Here is an 8,755-nt window from a genome sequence, read left to right as displayed (position 1 = left end):
GCATTAGTCCATAGACAATCTTGTTGCCCATTGTTTGCTAAAATCACTAGTCCTTCCAATTTATTTACTTTTTGTGTGTGTATATATATATATATATATATTAATTCGTGCTTTGTGACAAATAAATGTTTCTTGACTAATAGGATATTCTTGCTGGGATTGAAACGCTTGGAAACATGCCCAGAAAGATGGAAGAAAATGGCAACATATTTGTTGCCGAATAAGGCTCAAAGCGAAATTGCAAGTCATGCCCAAAAGTACTACAAACGGCAAGGGCACCAGGAAAAGGGGCAGAAGAGGAAGAGCATCAACGACACAATCCTTCGGGAGGAGGATGTGGTCAGACTTAGCCCCTTGATCGAGAAAATGCTCCAACCTCTGCAGCGGCTCGAACTATCCCAAGAAATCCCCACCGTGGTGCAGTCCCATGCCGGTCAGTTTTATCAGGTTCCAGGAGCGTCCTTTCCTGTACAGGAGCAATACCATCTTAATCAGATGCCTGTGATGGGGACCCCGGCAGAATCAGATGCAGCCCGCTCTGCAATATCTTGAACTATCCCAAGAAGCCCCCACCGTGGTGCAGTCCCATGCCGGCCGGCAGTTTCATGGAGTCCTGGGGGGGTCCTATCCTGGACAGGAGCAACTTCATCAGATGCCTGTGATGGAGGCCTCGGCAGACCCTAGGCCAAGCTTCGGCGAATATGGTCAGACTCAGATGCAGCCCACTCTACAGCAGCTCAAACTATCCCAAGTAGGCCCCACTGTGGCGCGTTCCCATGCCGACCAATTTCATCAAGTCCCGGGAGGGTCCAATCCTGGACAGGAGCAACTTCATCAGATGGCTATTATGGGGGCCTCGGCAGGCCCTAGGCCGAGCTTCGACGAGTGTGGTCAGGCTCAGATGCAGGCCCCTCCACAGAGGCTCAAACTATACCAAGCAAGCCCCACTGCGGCGCATTCCCATGCCAACCAGTTTCATCAAGTCCCTGGAGGGTCCTATCCTGGACAGGAGCAACTTCATCAGATGGCCATTATGGGGGCCTCGGTAGACCCTACGCTGAGCTTCGACGAGTGTGGTCAGGCTCAGATGCAGGCCCCTCCACAGAGGCTTAAACTATCCCAAGTAGGCCCCACTGCAGCACATTCCCATTCCGACCAGTTTCATCAAGTCACGGGAGGGTCCTATCCTGGACAGGAGCAACTTCATCAGATGGCCATTATGGGGGCCTTGGCAGACCCTAGGCTGAACTTCGACGGGTGTGGTCAGACTCAGATCAGCTCCAATGTTACTTGGAGCATGGCGCCAAACACACCCAACGCACATCTTCGCGAGGAACTCTATAGATTCATCAGAGGAGTGCAATCCATCAGACAGGAGTTTCAGCCCGTGCCTACTGTTCAACCAATGGTCCGGCCCCATATCCCGAACAGTGCCAGCACATTGATGCCACTACCAATGGGTCGGGACTTTCCGATTCAAGGCTTCAACATCTCTAGTGGTGCCATCCCGATATCTCCGGTGGCAGAGTATCAACAAGTCCAACCGTCCTTTTACGACAAACAGTGTGTGCCCAGCTTTCCGACCCAGCCTATGCCAACAGCACAACCAGGGCAGAGCACCGGCGCACATGAGAAATGGCCTGGCTTCTTGACCAATTAGATGTGATCCAGACTGTCTTCCATATGGACACAACTGTTGCCATTAATACTTGACCAAGATTTTCTGTAAATTCAGAGATTCTTGTTACTTTTTATATGGCTGAAGCTGATCTACTTTATTAGTACTTTGGTCGAGATAATTTGGAAATTTTGAGGATTAGCCTTTGAAAGGTATTTAAGGCACAAGAAAGCTAACAAATTAACAAAATGGAAGCTGAACTTTTTTGGGTTACACACCCAAGATAAGTCTCATATCCCCTGGAAGTGAAGAGGGCAACCATGTCCAGATCAGAGAACCTCAGAAGCAGGCCATGGAAGCTGGTACACAATGAGAGGAGGGTAGTCCAAGCCCCAGTAACTGAGATCATTGCTGGTGCTGTTGGTGTACTTTGCCTGCAATCTCTAAATGGCCCCTGTAGGGACAGGTCAATGACAGACAAGTAGTTAAGGCAGGTGTTTTCTTTTCAATGCCTTCATAAGTTAAGAGTTTCGGTTTCCACACTACATAACCGAGTAAAATGAAAAACTCTTGCAATAATTAGCCGCTATCTTTCGATTTGTCCACTGGAAAAAATAGAAATCAGTTTTTAGAAGTATGGGGATTCGAACCAACGACTTCTTGAACTAGATATGTTGAAATAGCCTAAGATCGTTTATGCATCCTTTTAAGGATCTATCTGTTGCAGAACATTAATTTTCCACCATTCTGGCATCATTTAAGATTATAAACAAACAAAATAAAATAAAATCTGCATATAAACTTAAGTCGGGTAATCCATAGACTAACCATTACATATCAAAAGACACTCTAAATAAACGCTCTCCTGACCTGCACATCCTACGACACTCTTTCCCTCATAGCAATCGCTCAAGGTCTCAATGGAAAACTCCAGTTTCAGATAGAGATCGTGGACCGTTTTTCTTTGGATTTTGATGATTTTGCAGAGGGTGGCAAGACTCTAGATGAAATGCCGAATAAAAACTTAGCATCCCTGCAGGAAACCGTTCTCAAGGGTGAACTACCCCGGGGACAGTCGGGTATCGTCCAAGGCAGGGCGGGCCAGGAGCAGAAGATGAGGAAGGAAGCAGTTGGCAAGATGAAACAGAAGCAGAAGAGGAAGAAAGTAGTTCATTGGACTGAGGATGAGCACAGGTTTGTACTCATATGTTCTTTTACTATCTCCTATTAATCATAAACATTCTGGTGGCATAAAGAAAGAAAGTAATTGTCTTTGCAAAGGATCGTCAGAATGGCTTATATGAAGAGTTCAGCCGATAGTCCTATGCATAAAAAGTACCGCTAATATATTACAAATCAGATCCCAAAATTAAATTTGCATATATTAATCGATAGACAATAATTTGTTCCCTTTTTTTTTGCCTAAATAAAATAAATTGCATTAGCTGATCTTGTTCTTCTCATTGGTCTCTTAATTTGTTGGTTTGGTGACATTCTGCAGGTTGACTTACTGATAAATAAGAACAGATCAGCTATCCTAGAGTTTGTGTTGCAAATCGGCTTGGAATTTATTAGCCCAAAAGGGTACTTCGACATAAATCGAATTATCAGCTATGCATATGGTCAGTATCAACTTATCACCTCATAACGTTGGTAAAAATAACAGATATTTTCCCTCACGTCCCTCTTCAATTTCTTTGTTATTTTTTAGAGTTTCTGCAGATTTATGCATTTCCTTGAGTCTCGATTCTATGTATAGTAATTACTTGAAAGCTGAGCCCCCTGTCTTGTATTTTATCAGTTCTTGGCCTTTTCTTCGATTTTTTCCTTTACCGTGCTTGTTTTATTATTTTTTTTTTCTTTTTTGGGTTTTGAAAACAGAGAGCACCGCAAGATTCCATTAAGAAAAAAGAAAGACTACAACGAGAACAGCCTTCTATACTGCACTTCATTTCTATTTTTAAATAATTACTCTTCCCTCAGAATTTTATGAGTTATTCATGATAAGCAGTCTTGGCATAAGGCTTGGTCGCCCCTTCTGCTTATACTCTACAGCCCTCGGATAACACAAGCTTGCAACTCACGGCATGCAAGCTGAACGGGAACGATTACATGACGTGGTCGAGAGCGATGATGATTGCTCTCAAGGCGAGAAACAAGCTGGGATATGTCAATGGGAGCGTGAAGAGGCCTGCAGATGGTGACCCGATGGGATTCTTGCAATTGGCACGTAATCTCGTGGATTATCAACACAATGGAGCAAGATTTTACAGTTGAGCGTTGTGTATGCTGACAGCGCCAAGACCTTGTGAGATGATCTCCGAGAGAGATATTCACAGGGAACGAAACAAGGGTCTACCAGCTGAAGGCAGAGACAAGCCTTGCGAGACAGGAAGGTCTCCCAGTGGCAAAATACTATTCCACGTGTTTTTAGTTGTAAATTTCTTACTCGGGAAATTACTATAATGGTTCGATTTTGCAATTAAACATCGTAAAATACGATGCAAACTTAGGATTTTTCTTGTAAAATTAGAACTTTACATCCAACCTGAAAACCCCACAAAGGAGGAGGTGACATCGGTGGGCTTAGGAGCTGCGGGAAGTTGGGCCAGAGCATTGATGGGTGCTGGTGGGTTGGTGGAGGGTACGGCCTGCACATGAAGTTGGGCAGTGGGTTGGATGGACAAAGGCGAGAAAAGAATCAGTGAATTTCCCCTTGAAATATGTCCCGAGACATTAATTAGTTTATGAAAAATCATGCTCGATGAACCGGATACGGAGAGATATGTAAATCGGACCCGATACACGTTCAAAGGCACCAATACACTTTGGTAGTGAGGCACATAGCCCAGAAAGATATCGTGCTTGGACCTAGGTTCAACGTTATGGGTCGTATATATAGGCTGCAAATATTAGAATAAGATGTGGAGATAAATATCATATATACACAATAATATCTAAAAGCTAAATCATATTTAGAATACACCAAAGAATGTATATCAATTTAATTAACTGATTGATACAATCTTTTTCATATAATTTAAGATTTAAATTATAGGATAACATGTCTTACCGCAAATGCGTAACATATTCTATTCTATGTAGGAAATGACAATAGCACGGCTGTACGGTTATAGAGATCGTGTAAATGTATGGTTCCTTTTATTATAAATTTTTTAATAACAATCACATCATGCATTCAATAACTAAATAGGTAATGTTCCCTATAGGGTCGAAATAAAGATGCAAAAAGAGAAAAACTAAATTAACAATTTCATTTGTGGGAGAGATATCTCACGTCAATTGATGTAAAATTTGATCAACGACCTATTTTAGATATAGAATATATCTATCGAAATTGAAGCTGTTAATTTACTCAAAGAAAAAATATTATATATATATATATATATAACAATATTAATTCATACTTAACTAGAATAATACGTGGACACACGTGGGAACAGGTCCATTTCTTCGTATCTGACGTGCCAAGTATAATTGAGGAAGGGTAACTTGTCTTTGTTTAGCTTTTGAAGAATATGATATTTCTTGAAAATGGATGCTTGTTTCGACAGGGACAGATAGGTATAGGACCACCCTCGAATCCTTTTTCTTTTATGAAACTCCGAGCTCACTTCAGAAACGGTGGTCCTAAAAAATTGGTGAAGAAGATATTACATAACCTCAAAATATTTTCGAATATTTAAATTTATAATAGAAATTTAATACGACTTTTTATCGTGAAGAAACATACATAAAATGTGCTGTTTATGGTATTCAGTTTGTCATGCATGTCCGGTCAAGTAAAAGTGGCATCCACAGAGAAAGTTATTGCGGGCATGGAAGCTGGATTTAATCATCACTGCATATATATATATATATATATATATACACGGTGTACTAGTTATACTAATCACGCAAACACGACCTAATAATCATGTCGTTGGCACATATATACCGTCATAAGAATGAATCATTATCCTTAAAAATCAAATAGAATTATTGTTTATTAGCAAGAAGTTAAATCATTTTGCATGTATATAATTAAATATGAAAAAGTGATGTAACTATCAGTATATCCTCGTAGCGCATGCATGTTAATTATGTGTAAGAGGTTAAAAGTAGTACGTAGGACTTTTCGTCTTCAACGACAACATGCAGGTGCATAATATTTTTTTTTATGTACATAATTTTTTTATGTACATCGTGATATTCAAAAATTCAATTGGCCTCAACTAATCCAGTTCGGGTCGAGTTGATCCATTAATGGATAAAACTCTTCTAACATGGCTATTCTACATTTACCAAATTCGAATCCGAAATCTTAATTGAATGAACAAATATTGAATCATTTGAATCAATCCACTGATGACATGATTTCTGATCTTATAATTTTCTTTTTCTTTCTTTTTCTTTTTCTTTTTTTGTTTTTTGAGATTGGTCCTTATCTTATCGACTGTATGACTTTTTAATTTAGCGAATAATATAATATAAAGAAAATTTCACTTGGTTAATTAGCACCGGCCGGAACTGCGGTTTGCGTGATAAGATGGTGAACACTTCCACACCAACTAGCAAGCCGAAATTCAAAGACAAGTAGCCAAACAAAACAACCACCCAGTTGCATGCTTCTCGGGTGTTGCAATTTCATTTTTCCGAAGTGGATTAGATTTGGAGGTATTTGACTTCATCAATATCTCCAAATCATTTTGGATTTTGAGCAAAAATGCTCGTATATGTCAGGAATATATTTTCATTTCTGAGGGCTTACTACTTATAAATCCGTTGGCCAAATTGATCGTGACATAATTTGGTATTTACATTATTTATAACATAGCTCAAAACAAAAAGTAGGCCTTATTCTTATTCTTAAATAAAAGGTAGGTTGTTCTTGATTTAAAATAAGAAATTAGATAATTTATTTTTTTTATTATAAGAGGGACTCATGAATCTAATATAAAAAAATTGAGAATCTAATTATTAAAGCAATATAGATAGTCCCACCACAAGAATCAAATTTGAAAACTCTTAATTAATACGTATGTGTCACTACCTTACATTCTTTTTTTAAATAAGTCGTTTTCATATAAAACCAGCTCGTTTTATTTTCTTTTTCCCCTTAGTTTTACAAGATTGTGCATGCATGGGTTTCGTGATTTCAGAATTAGATAAAAACTAAAACAATTTCAACTTGGTCAAGATAAGATGCGACTTTAATTAAGAAAATGGGGAAAAAAATAAAAAGGTTTGTAATTTATACTCATAAGAATTACAAACCAACTTGAACTGATATAAACGGTGCGGTATCCTTTTTTTAAATAAAGATCTATATTTGAGTTTTATGAATAGAAAAAATTCATGATTGGAAGACCCAATTTACCTCTTAATTAAAGTGCTTATCTTACTCGAACATGAATTAAGAGCTTCGCAAAAAAAAAAAAATTACATCCTCTCAAAGATAATCACGCATCTTTCAAAAACTATAAGGAAAAGCCATGATTAAAAGAAAAAGGAGTTTGAGAAAAAAGACTCTACTTATTATTATTATTATTTTGCTGAACAAGGCTCTACTTAATTAATTTATACGAATCAGCAGCTCAATGCATTGTTTACGAATGAAGGTGGTCCCCCATAAAGGTTTATATTATATAAAAGAGTTTAATAGATATTCAGGAAAAAGAAAAAAGAAAAAAAGAGTTTGATAGATTTTGACTTGGGAGTTAAGAGAATATAAACACATATGTAATGAACAAAGGATACCTATGATTCATGTTCACGCGTAAAGCATATCCAACTCATTAATTAATTAATGAAATTGTAAGCTAATACTATTTTATAAAATTTGAAATGACCCATCAACAATATTAACTTTATCAAATAAGGAATTGTTGACAAATAATTACTTGAAAAACCAAGGACCCTTGACCTTACATCTGCTATTGTTCATCAAAATGAGGTGAATAGACCAAAATGGTCGATGGACTTTTTTGAGGAGACTATTCGATGTTATTCTACATGCTGAATCAATACGAATCGTGTTTTAGATTTGAATCATAATTGAAATCCGAATAAGAAAAGATGATAGTTACCCTAAAGTTTTTCGAGGCCATAATTGTGATTTAAGGCAAAGAGACAGACAGGAATATATAAAAGTCCACATTTTCAGCCACCTATGGATGTGACCATCAATATAAATGTAAACCATCCACGGATCAAAATCCAATGCTAAAATGGGGAAAAAAAAAAGAAAGAAAGGAAAATGAGATAGATTCTGTAATATTTGAGCTCAGTATGGATTTGAATCATCAGTAATTCTTGTCGATCATCATATCTTTTTCTTCTAGATATAAATTCACTCTTTCTGCTCCTATTATGCTTCTGGGTCTATATATCGACTATGCTTCACATTGACATTAAATTTAAATGTAGAGATAAATACATAAACTCGAGATCATCAGGTGAAAGAGTATATGCAATTTTTTTTTAATAATAGCATAGAAAGATATACGTTTTAAATTTAAAATCTATCGGACATTTCAATTATTATTAAAAAAAAGTTCGAACCACTCTAACTAATATGGGACTCTCATGGATCCTTTTCCTTTATATTATTCACTAAATTCCTTATTTTATTAAGGTTCGAGATACCATACCACCTAACACCTCGACTTCTAGCAATGTCAACCTTCAGGTGTATTGCCTCTAATTAATAACCTTTTTAACATAGATCCAATTGTGACCGTTGTAGGCCATAAAGTGTTCTATTTATTACATCTCCCAAAAGAATTTCGTAACTTTCATTCTTTTTTTTTTTTTTTTTTTTTCCTTCTGAGAACTTTCAATTTCTATTGGAAAATGGAGTCCTAGGCACTTACAATGTCAGGAAAAGGGGATCAATGTTCTTTAATAAAGGATTAACATGGTCTCCCGTAAGCAAGGATTTACATCACGGGGTCTTTTTTACAGTATTAAGACAGATTTCACTTGTCTAGAAACGGAGAAAGTCTATCCGTTGACTCTCTTATGCAATTCTTGCTTGGTAAATTAAAATTTGGAAAGGATAAAGTTTCCACATACGGGTGTTTCTTTCTAGCCGGCACAACTTTTTTTTTTTTTTTGCTTGCTTGAGTTTCTAGC

This window comes from Punica granatum, chromosome 2 (genome assembly GCF_007655135.1).
Source record: "Punica granatum isolate Tunisia-2019 chromosome 2, ASM765513v2, whole genome shotgun sequence".
In the NCBI taxonomy this organism is placed as follows: domain Eukaryota; kingdom Viridiplantae; phylum Streptophyta; class Magnoliopsida; order Myrtales; family Lythraceae; genus Punica; species Punica granatum.
The sequence above is the reverse complement of the archived record's forward strand: the minus strand, read 5'-3'. Positions refer to the sequence as shown.